Source organism: Mustela lutreola, chromosome 15 (genome assembly GCF_030435805.1).
Source record: "Mustela lutreola isolate mMusLut2 chromosome 15, mMusLut2.pri, whole genome shotgun sequence".
In the NCBI taxonomy this organism is placed as follows: Eukaryota; Metazoa; Chordata; class Mammalia; order Carnivora; family Mustelidae; genus Mustela; species Mustela lutreola.
In genome coordinates this window covers 26,280,586-26,300,642 of record NC_081304.1, presented here as the reverse complement: position 1 = coordinate 26,300,642, position 20,057 = coordinate 26,280,586, and the positions used below count along the sequence as shown (strand labels likewise).

At 39.5% G+C, this 20,057-nt stretch overlaps 1 protein-coding gene across 7 annotated transcripts in view; it reads left to right on the top strand.

Moving 5' to 3' along the window:
- Positions 1-20,057, top strand: part of MBTD1 (mbt domain containing 1) — a 70,042-nt gene that overhangs the window by 23,949 nt on the left and 26,036 nt on the right. Inside the window, exons 3-7 of one of the 7 annotated variants that reach the window (XM_059150505.1) lie at positions 2,069-2,270; positions 9,685-9,818; positions 11,149-11,263; positions 12,318-12,397; positions 19,511-19,627. The gene's annotated coding sequence lies outside the window, so the exon portion shown is untranslated. Of the gene's footprint in view, positions 1-2,068; positions 2,271-9,684; positions 9,825-10,607; positions 10,724-11,148; positions 11,264-12,314; positions 12,398-19,510; positions 19,628-20,057 lie in introns of all 7 variants that reach the window. The other 6 variants (XM_059150502.1, XM_059150506.1, XM_059150503.1 and 3 more) reach the window with 6 other exon arrangements.

Here is a 20,057-nt window from a genome sequence, read left to right as displayed (position 1 = left end):
ATAAATATTTCATAATGTCTTTCCATTCCCTTCAGGAAAAAAGAATGTATCACTTCTTTGCCCTGGCCTTCAAGGGTTCTCATGATGTGGCCTCTTTATCGTCCTGCAACCCCATCTTATAAACCTTTCACACGACACAAGCCACACTGGCCTTTCAGTGTGCCACATATGTTCCAACCTTGTTCTTGTTCTTTGCTCTGCCTAGAATATCCCAGCACCAAATATTCAATTGACTGCCTTTTTTGGCATCAGGGTCTTATCTCACCAAGGCCTTTCCTCACCCCTGAATCTTAGCTGACCACTCCTGCCTCAGTTTGACTCTGACTTCACGTGGCCTTGCTTGGATTCCTCCCTGCCAGTAGACTCGTAGCCTGTGTGAAAAGCATGAGTCTTGTCTGCTTTATTACACGACTCTGTCTTTAGCTTCTGCCACTGTGAAACACACAAATGCTTGGTAAACAGTTGTTGAATGTTGAGTGAATAGGGAAAGAAGCTCATAACTTGTTTCACAGCTGAGTTCACAGCCAATGAATGGCAGAGCCACAACCCAAACCTAGGGCTATCCGAATTCTGTGCTGTTAGCACCACCCCTCACTCTAACAAGGACTATTCCATTCCTTACCACCTTATCAGTTAAAAATGTTGCTAGACTTTCTTTTGGCATTACCCTCAGAATCTTACTCTTGAAATCTGGTGGTAGCAGATTTTGATTCTTTGAAAGTACATATGATTTTTTTTAAATACCTGCAAGTTATTCTGTGAGGTAATCAAGCTAGGGAAAACTATTGAGGGAAATGGAATTACAAAGTAGCCACATACAATACGGTTTTCTTCTTAAAACTGGATCTAAAAGAGAGTTCTAAGAAGGATACTAGAAGAAGAGGCCTTCTTAAAAGAAAGTATTCATTTGGGTATAAAATATTTCCATTGTGTGGATTAAGAAACTGATTGGGTCACTTTCATAGTGACACCTGATACATGGGAAAATCAGTTTCCCATATCTGTGTACCTAAAAATAATTGCTCAGTAGCTCAGTATCTCAAACTTAAAGATGCATTTGCTTGGTTTTATTTTTGTCAGGCTTTGAATAACAGATTTCAGCTTTGTTATTGGTCATAGTAGAAAGTTAAACCAGCCTGGAAAGAAACTGAGCAAAAAGTGTAAAATGATACCCAAAAAATACTAAGTGAAGCAAAAGAATAAGGATAGGTGCCAAACTCTAAAGATTGTTTGGTTGATACTTGGCCCTCTAGTTGTAACTCGCTGTGTATGTTTATGTCGTATTTTTTTTGAAGTTTTCTTTTGTTGCCTGTGTTGCTCCTATTTCCTTATAGATTATTGTTTCCTGAAGATTTTGTTTCTCTTTATTTTCCTGTTTTCTTTCTGCTTTCTTCTCACTAATCTCAAAGTTTTACGGTATATTATTATATTATTGTAGATATCTACAGTTCCAGAGCAGAAAGGCAAATTGAGAAATCATTTTTCTGTTTATTATGTGTATTTCACCACAATTTAAAAAAAAAAAAAGACAAACCGTCTAACCTACCCTTTTTTTTTTAAGATTTTTTTTTAAATTTATTTATTTGACAGAGATCACAAGTAGGTAGAGAGGCAGGCAGAGGGGCGGGGAAGCAGGCTCCCCGCCGAGCAGAGAGCCCAACACAGGGCTCGATCCCAGGACCCTGAGATCACAACCCGAGCCAAAGGCAGAGGCTTACCCCACTGAGCCACCCAGGCGCCCCTAACCTACTCTTTTTTATAGAGAAGTGACCCACCTAGTTTATGGCAAAGCTTAAATTATATGGTGATCTTCTGATCCTACTCAGTGTTCTTGCTGTCACCATTGAAGTTCTTGTTTGTTAACATGGTAGCTAATGAAGTTGCACCTTATAGAAAGGGAAGCCTCTGTTTTGAAACAAGCGTTTCATTACAAAATAAAATTATCATTTCTGGGAGCTAGATCTTCATTTTTCAGATGCCACTTAACACAATTTGAACTAAGTTAATTGAGGGGGGAGGGGGCATATTCTTTCTGTGTCATGGATCACTGATTTCTTCTACTTTCAAGACCGAACATTCTTCACGCTCTGAAAGGAAAAGGAGAGACTCATTCGGGATGTTTGACGGTTATGATAGCTGCAGTGAGGACACGAGTAGCAGCTCCAGCTCTGAGGAGAGTGAAGAAGAAGTTGCTCCTTTACCTTCGAACCTCCCAATCATCAAAAACAATGGACAAGTGTACACGTACCCAGATGGTAAATCTGGCATGGGTGAGTATTTCCAGCCTTCCAATGTTACTCAGCTTCATGATGGGGGGTTATGTTCTAGTTTGACTTTTTTCCCTTCCTTAGAATTTTTCAAGGAAAAAAGAAACACAGTCTGAAGCTTATAGTTGTAGATGAGACCCTAGATTTCGGTTTGAACTCTTTATCTTGCCTACCTGCCGTATTCTGGCCGAAGGCAAGGAGAACAAAATAAAAACAAAAGGCTATTGAGAAACATAATGTGGACATGAATTCAGTCTTCAGGTAGTAAATCCCCGTGTAACTGAAAGTGTATAGGATCATAGGCTTGTAGAGTTAACAGACGCTTGCAAGGTAAAGTCTCGCTTCTCTACAGAAATTCCTCATGGGATGTTTTCTGTTAACACTTCCAGTGATAATGTATCTGTGATTACCAGAATATCCTTTATATTGCACCAAAATTATCTGTGCTCTGGATTTTGTTGTTGAGTCTTAATTTTGCCTTTTAGAGCTACACGAATAATTCTAATCCTTGTTACAGTGGTCTCCTTTCCCACTAGAACACTCTGAGTAACTCTAGTTGCTTCAGTGATTTCTCGTAATATTACAGTGTATTTTAATTCATCGGTATGTCCTGCTCACCATCTTCTAGACATACTTCGAATTAGTGGTAATGGGGTAACAGCCTGTCCTGCCTTGCCTAAGACTGTCCTCTTTTTAGGATTGGAAGTCCTCTACCCTAGAAAGCATCTCAAGCAAATGTTTGGTCACTTATGTAATTAGGACAGAAGGTAGTTACGCCTTCATCTCCCTTTCTCAGGACTGTGTTTCCACTCATGCCCCAGAATTGCTCTAGCTTTTTTTTTTTTTTTTTTTTTTTTTTTTAAGATTTTATTTATTTATTTGACACAGGGAGAGAGATCACAAGTAGGCAGAGAGGCACATAGAGAGAAGAGAGGAAGCAGGCTCCCTGCCAAGCAGAGAGCCCGATGCGGAGCTCAATCCCAGGAGCCTGAGACTATGACCTGAGCCGAAGGCAGAGGCTTCATCCTACTGAGCCACCCAGGGGCCCCTGCTCTAGTTTTTTTGAAAGTAGCACTGATTTTGCATATAGCTGAAACTCTTTCATCTTTTCTACAACTTAATCAGTAAACCAATTAAACTAGTTTTGTGCGTTTGCAGTTAACTTTTTTTTTAAGATTTTGAAGTAATCTCTCCACCCAGCACGGGGCTTGAATTTAGAACCCCAAGATCAAGAGTCACATGCTCCACCACTGAGCCAGTCAGGGACCCCAGCTCTCTGTTTTTAAATAAATGATATGAGGCTAATTTGAATATACTTTTAGGAAAGGCACAAGCAAGGGCTATGGGAGCATGAAAGGCATGCGGAATCTTCACTGGGTCCAACCAGAGAAGGCTTCACAGGGCAGGCAGCCTTTGAGCCAGCTTTGAAGGACAAAGGTAGAAGGCGTGGGAGAAGCCTGTGAAAGGAGGGAACTATACTAGCAAAGGTTAGGAGGTAGGACTTTGAAGGAATAATGCTGGGCCATTCAATTATGGCAGACACATAGGCGACTGATCACAAGAAACATCACTAAGAGATGAAAGACGTGGAAATACAACCATTTTGTGTCCTGCAGTACCTGAAAACATATTTTTAAATCAGTCAGTGCTCACTGAGGGCCTCCCACACGTTTCTGATACTTGCTGTCAGCAAAAAGGCTTCCTATTGGCAAAAGCTGAGGGACACAATCCCACTCATTTGGGAGCCAGACAAGGTCATCTCCAAGGACATCACAAAGACTCGGGCACAGGGGAAAGAAGGTAGATTAAGCAGATTTGGAGTTAAATTTTTGGCCTTGGGCAGGGTTCTAACCCACTGAGCCTGTTTTTCTGTCTGTACAGTTGAGATGTGGTTACCTGCTAGGCAGAGTGGCCTGAAGGCAGGGGTGAGGGAAGTATCCCCAGAAGCCCCATCTGGGGCTGCATACACCAGGGATGCCTGAAAACACTGAATGGGAATAGGATCCAGCCTTGTTTGATACCACTTAGATTCTGAAGTGAGTCCGCCATGATACCATTCTGATTTTAAAATTGAAGAATGATTCCGGGCCTGAAGAGGACCCAGGAATGATTTCAAACTTACTCCCAGGTTGAGGCTGTAGTGAAATCAGTTTCACATTTCTCTTAATGCCTCTCTTGATAAAGGGAAGCAGAGTAACAGTGATCAGAGCTTAAATAACTGTCATAGAACCTCAGCTGCCAAAAGCCAGGTTCCGAGGCCTCACCATGGGTCTAAGGGCAAAAGACTGGCTCTGACCTCCGCAAGCCTGTCCATCAGGATGATGGGCAGCAAGTATATATGCAGAAGTTTCCCCTGTGGATACTGGATGAACTACACACTGTGCTGGTCCTCAGAGACCTCTCTCTGAGTGTGGCAGGATATCTGGTAAGAATTAGGTTCTTCCTCAGTCCCCAAAGGACAGGCTCTGGTTTTGGAAACAGAAAAGCTTCTGGGGGCTTTCCTTTTGAGACCCGCCAAGTTCTAGCCCCTTTCCAGCTACAGTTGATTTTTTTTTCTTTTTTTTAAGATATTATTTATTTATTTATTTATTTGAGAAAGAGAGCACACATGCACGCCCAAGTCTGGGGAAGGGGGAGAAGCAGATGCCCCACTGAGCTGGGGGCCCGCCACTGGGTTAAATTTCAGGACCCTGGGATTGTGACCTGAGTCGAAGGCAGCTGCTTAACCAGCTGAACCATCCAGGTGCCCCTGCAGTTGATATTTTAAATCCAGTGCTTAAGACTTTAAATTACTCTGGGAGCAACCGGGTGGCTCAGTTAAGTATCTGACTGTTGATTTCTGCTCAGGTCATGAGATCCAGCTCATCTTAAGCCTGCTTAAGATTCTCTCACCCTGTGGGCCTGGATGGCTCAGTGGGTTAAGCCTCTGCCTTCGGCTCAGGTCATGATCTCGGGGTCCTGGGATCGAGTCCCTCGTTCGGGCTCTCTGATTAGCAGGGAGCCTGCTTCCTCCTCTCTTTTTCTCTCTCTCTCTCTCTGCCTGCGTCTCTGCCTACTTGTAATCTCTCTCTGTCAAATAAATAAATAAAATCTTTAAAAAAAAAAGATTCTCTCACCTTCTCCCCTCCCCACTCCTAAATAAATAAATAAATAAATTTACATGGCCTGTTCCTTACTTAATTTTGGTCTTTTTAGAAATTTTTTATTTCTGATTCTGTCATTTAATGTTGAAGGTTGTGTTGTATAATATTCTAGTTTTGTGCCATTTTCAGATTTGATGATAATGCCCTATTGGTCATATTCTAGTTTTTCAATTAAAAAGCTGAACAGCACAGGGCCTGGGGCAGAGATGTAGGCCATATCAAAAAATTTCCCATGGGGCGCCTGGGTGGCTCAGTGGGTTAAAGCCTCTGCCTTCAGCTCAGGTCATGATCCCAGGGTCCTGGGATCGAGCCCCGCATCGGGCTCTCTGCTCAGCAGGGAGCCTGCTTCCTCCTCTCTCTGACTGCCTCTCTGCCTACTTATATATAATCTCTGTCTGTCAAATAAATAAATAAAAATAAAAATTTCCCATCACTGGGGCACCTGGCCGACTCACTTGGAAAAGCATGTGACTCTTCATCTCAGGGCCACCATGAGTTTGAGCTCCATGTTGAACGTAGAGATTACTAAGTAAATAAATAAAACTTTTTAAAAATTGGGGTTGCCTGGCTGCCTCAGTCGGTAGAGCATGCAACCTCTGATCTTGGGGTTGTGGGTTCACGTCCCACATTGGGTATAGAGATTACTTAAAAATAAAATCTTTAAAAATAAAAAAAAGAACTTCCTGTCATTTATCAGGACCAACTAGGTATGGTCATGTGGTCAGTTAAAACCTACTTGGATGTCTTCTACTTCACCTTAAATTTCTTGGTCACTATTGACAAAGCTGCATGAGATTTTATCAAAGTGTTAACTCTTTTTCCTCTTTTTAAGTTGGTTTTTGTTTTGGTTTTTTTTGACAGAGATAGCGCAAGTAGGCAGAGCAGCAAGGAGAAGGAAAGGGTGAAGCAGGCTTCCCACCGAGCAGGGAGCCCAACAAGGAGCTCGATCCCAGGACCCTGGGATTGTGACCTGAGCCAAAGGCAGACGCTTAACTGACTGAGCCACCCAGGCGCCCCTAAATGTGTTAACTCTTTAAAAAAAAAATACTATTAATACATAAGTTGACCCTCGAACAACACGAGTTAGGAGCCCATCCCTCACACAAATATGTGTGAAACCTTTGACTCCCCAAAAACTTAATTACTAATAGCCTACTGTTGACCAGAAGCCTTACTGATAACTTTAACAGTCGACTAATGTGTTTTGTATGTTTTTTACATTATATAATGTATTCCTACATTATATAATACAATATATAGAATAAAGTAAGCTAGAGAAAAGATTTTTAGGACAGTCATAAGGAGAGGATACATTTACAATACCATATTTACTGAAAAAAAAATCCACATACAGGTGGACCCACGCAGTTCAAACCCATGTTGTTCAAACTATACTCTTGCCATGGTTTACTTTTACCAGTCCAGTACTAGTCCTTATCACCAAAGGAAATAAGGCTTATTGAGGCTTTATGTGTCCAGGTCTATTTTAAATACTAGAGATGCAGAGAGAAACAATACAGAATAGTCCCTGCCTTGGTGGCGCTTACAGACTTGTCCTGGGAATCATAGTTGGATATGTAGAATTCTTGACAAAGATTCACTGTCCCTTAGGATCACAACTTCTTTACCTAGAAGGTCACAGACCTTTTTACTTATCTGTTCTGTAATTTTTTCAACAGAGAACTGTTTTTTTCTCTCTTTAAACATCCTTTTTTCATCTCTAATTCTGTGGTACCTTATCTTTCTTTCATCATTTCGCAAGAGATTTTTAAGTACTGGTGGAACTACAGGTCCCTCCAGTTTAACTGGGTGGAGATTTAAACCCACTCAGGCATTTGTTTGCTGTGTTACTTTCTGGGTTTGTTTTTTTTCCCCCCTCTTTTGAGGAATAAATGACAAATATGGTTGTATGTATTTAATATGTACAATGTGATGATTCTGTATTTATACACGTACATACATACATGTTGTTCAATGATTACCAAGATCAAGGTAAGTTAAACCTATCCATCGCTTCATATAGTTCTTCTGTGTGTAGGGTTGTGGAAAAGAACACGATATCTACTCCCAGCAACTTAACAGTATGCAGTACAGTATTACTTTTTTTTTTAAGATTTTTTTTTTATTTGCCAGAGAGAGCGTGCACAAGCAAGGGTGAGCAGCAGGCAAAGAGAGAAACAGGTTCCTTGCTGAGCAAGGAGCCAGATGTGGGACTGGATCCCAGGACCCTGGGATTATCACCTCAGCCAAAGGCAGACAGACACTCAACCAAAGGCATCCCCACAGTACAGTATTATTAACTACACTTACCATGCTGTATGTTAGATCTTCACAATTTACTGTTCTTATAATTGAAACTTTATACCCTTTAACCTACATGTCACCAACCCCCCCAGAGGCTGGCAGTCACCATCCTATTTTCTATTTCTATGAAATCGGCCTTTTTTTTTTTTTAAGGATTCCCCGTGTAAATAATCCCATACACTATTTCATTTAGCATATTCCCTCCAGGTTTAACCCTGTTGTCATAAATGGTAGAATTTTCTTCTTTTTTTGTGAATGAATAGTATTTTATGTGTGTATATATTTACACACCACATTTTATATCTCCATTCATCTTTCAGAGTACATGTAAATGTTTTCATTTTCTTGGCTTTTGTGACTTATGCTGCAGTGAACACGGGAATGCAGATATCTGATTGAAATACTGATTATCAGTCAACTAATTATTGAAAAGGGCAAGAAGAATACAGAATAGGGCGAGGACAATCTCTTTAATGAATGGTGTTGGGAAAACTGGATATGCACATGCTAAGGAATGAAACTGGATCCTTGCACCAATCAACAGAAATTAACTTGAAATGGATTAGACTTTAACCTAAGACCTAAAACTAAAACACAGGAAAATAGGGGAAAGCTTTTTTGACACTGGTCAAAACACTGGTGATTTCTTGGTTTAGACACAAAAGCAAAAACAAATGGGACGGGGCACCTGTGTGGCTCAGTGGTTTAAAGCCTCTGCCTGGTCGGGCTCTCTGCTCAGCAGAGAGCTGAGCTCTCTGCTCAGCCTGCCTGCCTCTCTGCCTACTTGTGATCTCTGTCTGTCAAATAAATTTTTTTAAAAATCTTAATTTTAAAAAAAAATGGGACTACATCAAACTAAGGAGTTCTACCCAATAATGAAAGCAGTAAATTGAAAAGGCATCTTTCAGAATGGGAAAAAATACTTGCAAATCATATCTGATAACTCCTACAACTCAGTAGCATAAAAACAAACAAAAATTCAAATGAAAAATGGACAAGGACCTGAATAGACATTTTTCCTAAGAAGACATACAGATGGCCTACGGGTACATGAAACAAGCTCAACATCACTAATTATCAGGAAAATAACGATCAAAACCACAGTGAGATGCCACCTTACACCTGTTGGGATGACTGTTACTGTTACCAAAATGATAAGAGAGAACAAATGCTGGTGAGGTTGTGGAAAAAAGGAAACACACACTGCTGATGGGAATGTAAAGTTGTATATAGCCATTACAGAACAGTCAGGCAGTTCCTCCGAAAAACTGAAACTAGAACTGTCCTGACCTAGCAGTCCCACTCCCAGTTCATATCTGCTTACCTATTTTGAACTTCAGTTCTGTGACCCTTCTTCTAATTCTGCCTTTCAGATTGTTGTCCAGTGTGCAAATTTACAAAAGAGGCACATTAGGAAGCAGAGTCTTGTTTTCCTCTTATCAGAGGGAATAATCAAGCATCTACCTCAAGCTTTGAGCCTGTCCTTTCCTTCTTGTCCTCTGAACATAACATGAAAGAATCTGTGTATTACCCTTAGCATTTTCCCGAGACGTGGCTCTTTCAAGGTCGTTCCTCATGTTAAACGTTGCATTGCACCACTTCTTATGTTTTGTTTATAATCCTCTCAAAAGGCTAGCGCTCTTAGTGTCTATGAAAATGCCTGGCACATGGTGAGCACTAAGGACATGTAAGTGGAATCTGCTTTATATTTGTTTGTGGGTTCAGACCCTTTGTAAAACCTGTTAGACTTTGAGCTACGGCCAAGACTTTCTGGAGCCGTAGCCATGGCATCATACCAGTCTTTTCTCTAACTTTCGTGGAGGATTTTCCATCATTTCTGTAACAGAAGACATTGTATGTCTCATGTTTAAAATAAAACCTTTAGGTAATAAGTTAATAAAACTGTGAGATTAAAAAAAAACGGTTTTATTTTATGACCATGACACCAGTGTTTTCGTTTTCTTCATTAGCTACCTGCGAAATGTGTGGGATGGTTGGTGTGCGAGATGCTTTTTACTCCAAAACTAAGCGTTTCTGTAGCGTTTCATGTTCACGAAGCTATTCGTCAAACTCCAAGAAGGCAAGCATTTTGGCCAGACTTCAGGTAACGGTACAGAAACCTTCTTGTTCCTTATATCTGTTATTTCTATGGTTTTCACTGTTTACCTTTCATTTGATTGTGATTCACTGCACTCCACTCTACCCAGTTGGCCAGCTCCCACTTTATACCCCCCCCTTTTTTTTTTTTTTTTTTTTTTTTTTTGGAAACATATGGTCCCCAGGGTTTGCTCAGTCCATAAAATGAAGCAGCTGTTATAAATAGACAAGACACACTATCCAAAGTAAACTATGAACTGTTTCTATAAGTGAATGAAAAATATGTCTTCTTTTTCTGAATAAGCATAAATATAATAAACACCTTGTTATGTACAGGAACTGAAGCCTTTCTTTCCCCCCTGTTTTCTTTTGAGTTAATATCAAGGTAGAATCATTCAGTATTTGGGGAGAAATGATTTACCCTTTGGTATTATTTCTCCATCATCTTTGCGTTCTACTACAGATTGCAGCCTGTTTGATACCTTGAACAAATGTGTTTGGTTAATCCAACTAACCTTTTTGAGAATGTTCATGGTATAAAAAGAAATTCATCTTTCTTTAAATGTACAGCAATGCCTACAAAACGGAGATTTGACCATTTAACTAAGTTGTTACTATTAGAGCATATAAACAATGTTTTTAAGGCACTTAATTGATTTCTGTAATATATTTTATTTTGATCACATTTTGCTTACTCTCCTTTAACTTAGCTGTGATCATTACATAGCACTGAAAGGATTATATAAATTCCCCAGATTAAGGAAATACATCACTTAGATGTATTTCTATATTTCAGATAGACATTACGTAAGATCCTGAGCAGTGGTCTGTACCCAAATGGATGGCAGTTTGTCACACTGTGAATTTGGCCCATGATCATTTTGTCATTGATCTTTTGCGTTAGCACTAAAGGTATAAACCTCAGTCACTTGCTCTTTAAACATTAAATTATCTTCTCTTACCATATAAATAGCAATGCTTGGCAACCTGCATGAGTGAATAACCACTGGTTTTATCTAGTATAAGAAGGAATCAAGTATCCACCACAGCCTATGTTTAACATCTTATGGGATATAATTTTTTATTAACATATTAATTTGCATATTGCTGTTTTAGTCTGTGCCAGCTCTGCTACCCATGTTAGATGTCTACATTGTAGCAGAACTCAAAAAGACATTTCTCATATTAAAATATCTTGTATGTTTCCTCTGCTTTAATAATTTTCTAAACCCTTGATGTTACTTAAGCAGAATGAGTAGTATGCAATCAGGTTAATTTTTTCGGTGGAGGGGGGTGGATGAGAAAGAATCCTATTTACTTAACTCTTCTTGTTTCAGGGTAAGCCTCCAACAAAGAAAGCGAAAGTTCTTCAGAAACAACCTTTAGTTGCTAAACTAGCCGCATATGCTCAGTATCAAGCTACCTTGCAAAATCAAGCAAAGACTAAAGCAGGTAATATCGGTGAATATAATAGAGGTGAAATATTTGATACTGATTCATTTAGTTTGAGTTAATGACATTTTAATTTTGCATTTTTGTTAACTAAGCTATTTCTAGGCCCAACTGGTATATTATGACATTAGGTTTCCTCGTGGTTGTTTTGGTTTCAGTAAATTATTCTAGAAGAGAGTAGTTGTATTCCCAAGTTCACAGTGCTTGGGGCAGTATCCTTAGCATTTTTTATCTGGCTTATTATTTTCTGTGTACAGGTTCTCTATGCTGTGAATGGTGGGGAGCGTTGAGGATATAAAAAGCAAAGAAATAAGACGTTTAGCAATATTTGCAGGAGAAGAGAATAGCAAGAAGAATAGATTGAGGAAAGCATCATTTCTAATAGAAGATTCTTGATAGGAGGGCGACTAGGTGGCTCAGTTGGTTAAGCAGCTGCCTTCGGCTCAGGTCATGATCCCGGAGTCCTGGGATCGAGTCCCATATCAGGCTCCAGCTCAATGGAGAGTCTGCTTGTCCCTCTGACCCGATCCCCTCTCATGCTCTCTCTCACTGTCTCTCTCTCAAATAAATAAATAAATATCTTTAAAAAAGAAGAAGAAGATTCTTGACAGGAAAACAGAGAAGTAGAGAGATGTAACAGGGAGTAAAGCAATGAAAAACCCTCCTAAAGGTATCTGTGGCAGATACCGGATAGAGATCTCATTGCGGTGCCCAGTAAAAGCTGCTTGGGAATAAAAACCCAAAAGCAGTCATGGCATTCTTTGAACACTTCTGCTCTCAGCTGTTCTTCCCCGCTGATTACTGAAGAGCTCTTTCTTCCTTCACTTTCCAAACAGCTTATACTATGTATGGAAGACTTAAATTGCTTTTTGTTTGCAGGTATGATCTATGCAAAAGTTCATGTTTATTCAGAAAAGTTTTTAAATCTTTACAGGAAAAAAAGAAAACTTTCTTTCAAGGTGATAAGTTAATTTTGTATCATTTCATATTGTCTTGTAAATAAAAGGTTTGAGAATTGTAATACATCTACATGTATTTTTTTTCCCCACAGCAGTATCCATGGAGGGCTTCAGCTGAGGTAACTACATCAATAGCAATAGCTTTATAGCAGCTCCTGTTACGTGCTTTAAACATGTGAGTATGGAATTTCTCACCTATTGAAATGCTTAGTCATTGTTTAAAGCCGAAGATACAATAACATCTGAAGTATCTTGTCTTTAGGAGGTCTTTATTTTATACTTTGTCATAAAAATGTTACTTTTTATTATACTTATTAGTAATAAAAACAATTTCTAGAAGATGTGCAAGTGTTCTTTAAAGAAGTTATCGTTTGTGGGCAACCCTCTCAGGTCCCAGGACCTCCCTATTGGGGAGCTTTGTGCTATCACTTTACTATTGCTCAATAAACCTTGCTTTCCTGCCCACCAAAAAGAATAAAATAAAAAGTAAATTACAACTTGAAATTACTCAAATAGGGAAAAGTACTAGTCTTCTCTAATTTTCATATTAAGCTGAACCATACACAGTTGCTGCTTTTGTATGTCATGTGTATTGGCAGTGTCGTATGGTTCAGCGTAACACAAACCTCCATCGTGCATGTTACCTAAATCTTTCTGAGCTGACCTGATATTTCAGAAAAGGAAGGATCTTTCTTCCAGTTATGTTTTTGTCTCCAAAGATAAAATCACAAAAACAGAGAAGGAACTGTTAGTAATATAGCATTGTGGGCTGAAATATGTGACACATACCAGAAAACCCTTTGCAGGATGTCCTTTTTGGCAAGCAGATCTTATAGAGTATATGAAGTAATTCAGAATTAAGTTAAAAACGTTATCCAAAGATAACTTTGTTCCTTTTGCTCCTCTTCCTTCTTGTTAAATGATCTGTGATTACTTCTCTCCAATTTTTTTTTACCTTACTACAAGTTTAATTTATATTTAAAGATTCTATCTGCTATTTAAAAAAAAAAAAACAAAAATAAAAACAACTTTGCTACTATGTACAAAAAGAAAAGAGAATTTAGAAAATTAATGAATGAAATTTTGCTTACACTAAACATTTTCTTAAGTTAGGACTTCACTTTCAAATAACAGCATGTGGGCAAAACTGAGCTTGAATTCTTGCTGTGGAAACTCAAATGAATTTTAGTTCACAGCCAATACAGACTCTTAGTCAAGGCAGAGCATATGAAAGCTGTGGTAGAAATATAAACTAAAGCTGAGTCCTCAATTTGCTAGTTTTCTTTCCTGAAAGTACAGGTGTTCAGCCTTAGTTGGTGGTATAAGTGGGATCCTAGATAACTTTATCCAGTGCAAAGTAGGTAAAATCCTTCACCGTAGGGTGGATAGTAGTGTCACGTTTGTGAAATAGATTAAATAAATATATAGCAACAGCAACAGAAAAGAACGGCAAAGCAGATCTTTCTCTTTCTCTCTACAGTTCTTTGTGCTTTTGAGAAACTCAAACTCAGCCTAAGTTCTCAATTACAATTTAACTCCTTCATCTCAGATACCTGGAAATTTGTTGTCTCTTCTGAGTAGCCTTTATCTCTTTTCCTGTCTTTAGTATTCTGGGGTCCGTTTATATTTTGATACCACAAACCATGTAAAGCTGTGTTATATAAGTAGTTAAGGTATTTTTTTAAAAAAGCATTTCAAAATCCGAGAAGCACATTTTATTCATGTCCATGTCTATTAAAGTTCTTTGTAAGAAAAATCTCTACTATAATAATGAAACTGGTTTTGTTTTCAACTTGGCTTTTTTAAGATTAAAGCGTTCTATCATGTAGATTAAAGCAGCTAGCCTTATTGTATTATTAGCCTTATTGCATTATTGTGTGCACTCCCATTTCTCACTCAGGAGCAAAGCATCTGTCACCCAGTGTCTTCCTTCTCCACTCATCTTTCTTTACTGCCTTTTTCTCACTGAGTAGGAAAGTGACTGATAACGATAATTTCTTAGTTTATTTTAGTACAAATGAGTTTGCTTTGTTGCCTTAACCAGTATCTTCACTTGAATCCCTTTGGTTTTAGTCAGATCTCACGCTGCACTTGATTTTATCCCTCAGAGCTGGTTCTTCCCCCAGGTAGTTTTGTAGGTCTCCAAGGAGAGTTACTGGCTTTGGCTTTAGGAAGTCTGTTGTCAGGAGCTGCTGGGAGCGCAAGTCCCTGCCTTGTTTCGTCCATCTCCTAGTGTTCTAAGACTCAAACTGCCTGCCCTAAAACTGGTTGATCAGTAAGGCCAACTTCTTCTAAGTTCCACTTCTGCCTTGTCCCCAACTTGAGCACAGGTTGGGGGTCATTTCCTGCTCATAGGGGATTATTTTCCAAACATAATTTTAAGAAACATGCAGTGTGTAAGATGGAAGCAGAACTATTCTGATTGAACTAAAAATTGGGGCTGGGAGCAGTGTCCGAGCCCTGAGTTGAGTGCCTTGCTACTTTAAGGTAACCCAACCTCTTCTGGAGTAAGGATCATAGGGAAACAAACACTTTATATTTCCTGGCACTTAAGTGTGATTGTCATTAGTTTTAAAATCATAGGATTTCAGCAGTGGATCTCTTTTTTTCCACAGTCTATCGTTAAACTTCTGGGAATAAAGTTTCTACGAAGTATATCGTAGGACTATGTCCTCTTTAATAGTTGCTGTAATTATTCACAGTGCCTCACTGAGTTACTTAGTTACAGCAATGTTGACATTTTTATAATTAGCAAAGGAAATTGAGCCTCAACTGTTATTAAATATACCTGCTTCCAATCTGTGTATCATGATTGCCATGTACCTAGTATATCTTTCATCCTGTGTAGGTTGTAGTTTGGTAGTTTTGAGACTTTTTCTTTTTTCTGGTTTTTTATTTTTGGGGGTTTGTTGGTATAAGCTTCAGAATTATTACTCTTTTCCCTAATAGACATAGTCAGGTTAAGAGGAAGCTGCACTCACTGTCCTGGCAAGGATGGGGTGGGGTGGGCAAAACCTTGGCCCCTGACCCTTGGCTTCCCCTTTTCTGGCGGTCTCCGGAGTTGGAAACCACGGAATTAGGTAATAACACTTTTAATTAATCATAAATCATGCGGTCACAAAACTATAATATATCTTAAAAATCATCTAGTTCATCTAATCTGTCTCTTATTGTAAATGAAACTCTTGCTACTTTTTTCAGTAGCTGGATTATATTTCAGTTTTGGGCTTTGACCTTCTTCTCATAATTTAAATTTTTTTGTTTTGGGTTTTTTTTTTTTCATAGTTTTTAATTAAGCCTCTATAGGGAAAACGTTCCTGTGCTTCTTTTACTCATACACTGCTACCACACAGTATTTCTGACACCAGATATGTAGGTTTTCCATACATCAGGTAATTCTCCAACACCAGCTGGGTGTCTGACAAGTCAACTCGGTTCTGACACTGTCTACCTGGAGTTAATCATATCCCTCAGGTTAATCATATCCCTCAGTCCCACAAGACTAGCCCTGCTTCAGTTAACAATCTGAAGTCCCAGCTGTTACCTGTGCTTATGACCAACTGGCTGCAAATAAGGGTTCCCATGACCTGTTCCTTGAGTTCGGTAACTTGCTGGAATGGCTTACAGGGAAATGAATCCTTGTATTTGCCAGTTGATTATAAAGGGGATAACAGGTGAACAGCCAGATGAAAAGATACATGAGGCAAGGTTATGAGAAGGCACATGGAACTTCCCACTCTCTCTGGGTTATGCCACTTCCTACCAGCCCCATGTAATCAGCAACCCAGAAGCTCTCTGGGCCCCATCTACAGATTCCCTCACTATCCAAATGTCTGCTGTAGACTACTCCACTTTTACAAAAGGCCTGCATTAGTACTTGCTGTCACCAACCAAAAGAAACCAGGAAAGGATTTTTGCTTTCAGGAAACAAAAAGCATTTCCTCACCTTATGCTGTTTTGGCTTACAAGAGGTTTAACAGTTATAGTTAAGATTGATTTTATCTACTTCCGGATGGCGGGGGAAGCCTGTATTTTAGGATTCTGATGAAGGCTTTCATTGTATAGGCAGGATCAGTCATGAGCTCAGTCTCCACACCCTTACCCTTTCCCAGGGGATGGGGACTGGGGCTGAGAGTTCTGAGCTTCTACTCATAGGCTCATCTTCATGGTGACCAGTCCCATCCTGAGGCTATCTAGGAGCCCACCCAGAGTCTCCCCATTAGAACAAAAGGTGCTTCTATCACTTAAGAGATTACAAACCATTGAGGAGCTCTATATCAGGACCCGGGTCAGAAACCAGTGTAAGAACAAAAGATGCTCTTAGTGCTCTTATCGCTTAGAAAATTACAAGGGTTTTAAAGGCTCTGTGCCAGGTACAGGAGCAGAGACTGATTATACACACACAGATACACATATATATGTATCTACATATATTTCTATTTTTTTCAATATATATTTCCTGTTTTTTCACAGCCTCTAAAAGCAGTATCCATATCTATCCTAACTGTGGAAAAATCCACTATATTACTGCAGTACCAATGCCAGTTAGGTGTACGGTATACATTCATGAAATTCACAGGTGATTTTTCTCTAGTAATTTATGTTTGAACCCAAGAGAGCCTCCAGTTGATCAGTGTGTATGCAGAACATTGAATTTTAAAGCAATCTTAATTTTTTTTAAAGACTGTAGTCCTTTTTTTTAAGTTGGTTTGTTTTTTTTTTTTTTTTTGGACAAAGGGATAGAGAGTACATGTAGGCAGAGGGAGAGGGAGAAGCAGGCTTCCCCCTGAGCAGGGAGTCTGATGTGAGGCTTGCTCCGAGGACCCCAGGATCATGACCTGAGCATGCTACTTAATTGACTGAGCCACCCAATGACCTGAGCTGAAGACAGCTACTTTTTTTTTTTTTTTAAGAATTTATTTATTTGAGGGTGCCTGGGTGGCTCAGTGGGTTAAAGCCTCTGCCTTTGGCTCAGGTCATGATCTCAGAGTCCTGGGATCGAGCCCCACATCGGGCTCTCTGCACAGCGGGGAGCCTGCTTCCTCCTCTCTCTCTCTGCCTGCCTCTCTGCCTACTTGTGATCTCTCTCTGACAAATAAGTAAATAAAATCTTTAAAAAAAAAAAAAAAAGAATTTATTTATTTGACAGAGAAAGATCACAAGTAGGCAGAGAGGCAGGCACAGAGAGAGAGGAGGAAGCAGGCTCGAGCCTGATGTGGGACTCGATCCCAGGACCCTGAGATCATGACCCAAGCTGAAGGCAGAGGTTTAGTCCACTGAGCCACCCAGGCACCCCCATAAGAGTGTAGTCTTTTAAATTGAAGCAGTCCTTTTCCCATGACTCACCTTTTAAAGTTAAGTAAAATATTTCTCTCTAGACGTTACAGCACAAGCCAAATGTGCTATTATCAAGTGGATGTGAAACATATAAACCAAACCTTTAGTCATGTACTTACAGATTTGAAATTTCTTTCATTTGATACTGGACTGTATACTCTGGTGTCTTTGCTAAGACCAGAAATCATCTTTCTTTTTTCTCCCTTGATAATAGTTGTAGTTTTGTTAGTTTTTTTTAAAAAGGCCCTTTGTACACATGTATACTATAACTTTAAAGCTGACTTTAGGGGCACGTGAGTGGCTCAGTGGGTTAAGCCTCTGCCTTTGGCTCAGGTCATGATCCTTAGGGTCCTGGGATTGAGCCCAACATCGGGCTGTCTGCTTGGCGGAGAACCTGCATCCCCCCATCTCTCTGTCTGCCTCTCTGCTTACTTGTGATCTCTCTGTCAAATAGATAAACAAAATCTTTAAAAAATAAAAAAAATTGAAAATTTAAAAAAATAAAGCTGACTTTACTGCCTCCACAAATATATCTGGTATCACTTACATGATACATTCTAATCCTCTCTTAAACACCTGAACTATAAGTCAGGTGTTTTGAGAAGGTAAGGTTATTTGCACTTCTTTGCAACACATAACACAAGTGTGTTTTGGATTTTAAGGTCAAAAACACAAGTACTTTTGTTTGTGTACATACAGTAACAGTAGTTTCTCTTTATAGTAAAACTTACGATCCATTTCTCAAGTATGTGTTTATTAGTAAAGTAATGCATTTCAAGTAAAATTATTTTTTTGGCTTTTTTCCCTTAGCCTAGATTACACATACACAGGACTCCACTAAAAGTTGAAGTACTCATGTCCTTTCTCACTGAACTCAGAACCTCCAAGATGTCATCCTAGATTGCAGAATTTCTTTCTAATGGAAATAAAGCTTCAGTTAGTTCCTGGCACTCGTTAGTGCTCCAGCTGAATTAGCTGTCACGGATCTCACCGTGCAGTAGAATTTGTACAGGAAAACAGTGGACTCTAGAATAAGAGAAATCACTTGTCATGTTTTTATGTTTTAAAGAAAACCTAAATAGTCTAGGTTATTTTAATTTTAGTCTGTTTTCTAAAGTGGTTCTTGATTTGATCTCCTGATTGTTCAACAGTATTGACTTAATACATTGTTTTTGGTTTTTTTAATGGTGGGCTGTTTTACGCCTTTCAAATTAGTAGTCACTGCTTCCTATCCCTTTTTACACACACATAGCCTTCTCCCATTCTTAATCTTGCTTCCACCCCACGCATCCCGTTTTCCTTTTATGCTCTCCTCACACTCCCCCTCATCCTGCTGCCACCACCTCAAAAAGTAGATTTTGGTCTCAAATCAAAAGGTGAGTGGACTTTCCGGAGAAGGAACATTTTTTTTTTCCTATTTCAACCAACCAATTCCACTGAGTAGCATTTAGGAGTTCTCCTTTCTGTCTAGTTAATTTCCTGTAATGTTTTCTTCCCTTTTTGGCCAAAAAGTATTTCATCTTTCTCTACTGGATGAACCTTAATACTCATATGCCTGTTAGTCTTTCATTGGTGGCTTTTTGTACAGTTGTCATACCATCGCTGGGTTAGATTCTTTCTTGGTTACCTCTGTGCAGCTTCAGGCCTAACTTCTGCCCACTTGTTGAAGATTGTGGGTGGTTATCAGAATAGGTTGGCAGTTCTGTGGAGGGAAATTTGTATTTCTGCCATGAGGCATCATGTGTACAGTGTATCAGCCCTCTGAGAGTCTAGCCATCTGGGCTGTTGGACTATCTGGGAATGTTGTTGAAGTGCAGGAAATAAGACTTCCACCCAGTTATTTTTTTATAGACGACAGTCAGGTGGAGGTGGTCATTCATTTGTGCTGGGGAGCCCTCAGTGTTTGGATCTGGCCATGTCCTGCAGGACCTGATGACAGCTTACCTTGCAGGGAAGGAGAGTCGCTCCCAGATAGCCCTCACGAGTGGCCCTGGAGCAGGAAGTGGTGAAGCAGATCTTCCTGATTTGGGAGGAGCCTGAGGTGGACCTCTCGTCCTGAGTCTGGAAGGTAAATTTGTTGTTACCTGTAAATTATGGTTCTGCTAGTTCATGCTATGCCAATCCAGACTTTCAGAGGTATCCCTCCTGCCAGCAAGAGAAGACAGATGACTTGGATGAAGATGGCTGTCAAGCCCTGGGTCATTTCGTCTTCCACAATTAAGAGTATTCATTTTAAACAAAAGGGCAGATATATCTGTGAAATTACCTTATTATTTCAACACATTGAGCACGTGCTATTTAGAAACTATGGTGCTCTTTTTGGTTGTTTTTGTTTCTTCATTTTTTGTTTCTTAGAGTGAACCATATGGATTGGTTTAAGAGGGCCTAGCAGAACCACAACCTTACAGGCAAGAACAAATGTCACTTTCTGCTACTTTCTCCTATACCAATCCAGACTGTAGGGACAAAAACATAATATCCCCCAATAAAGTGAATAT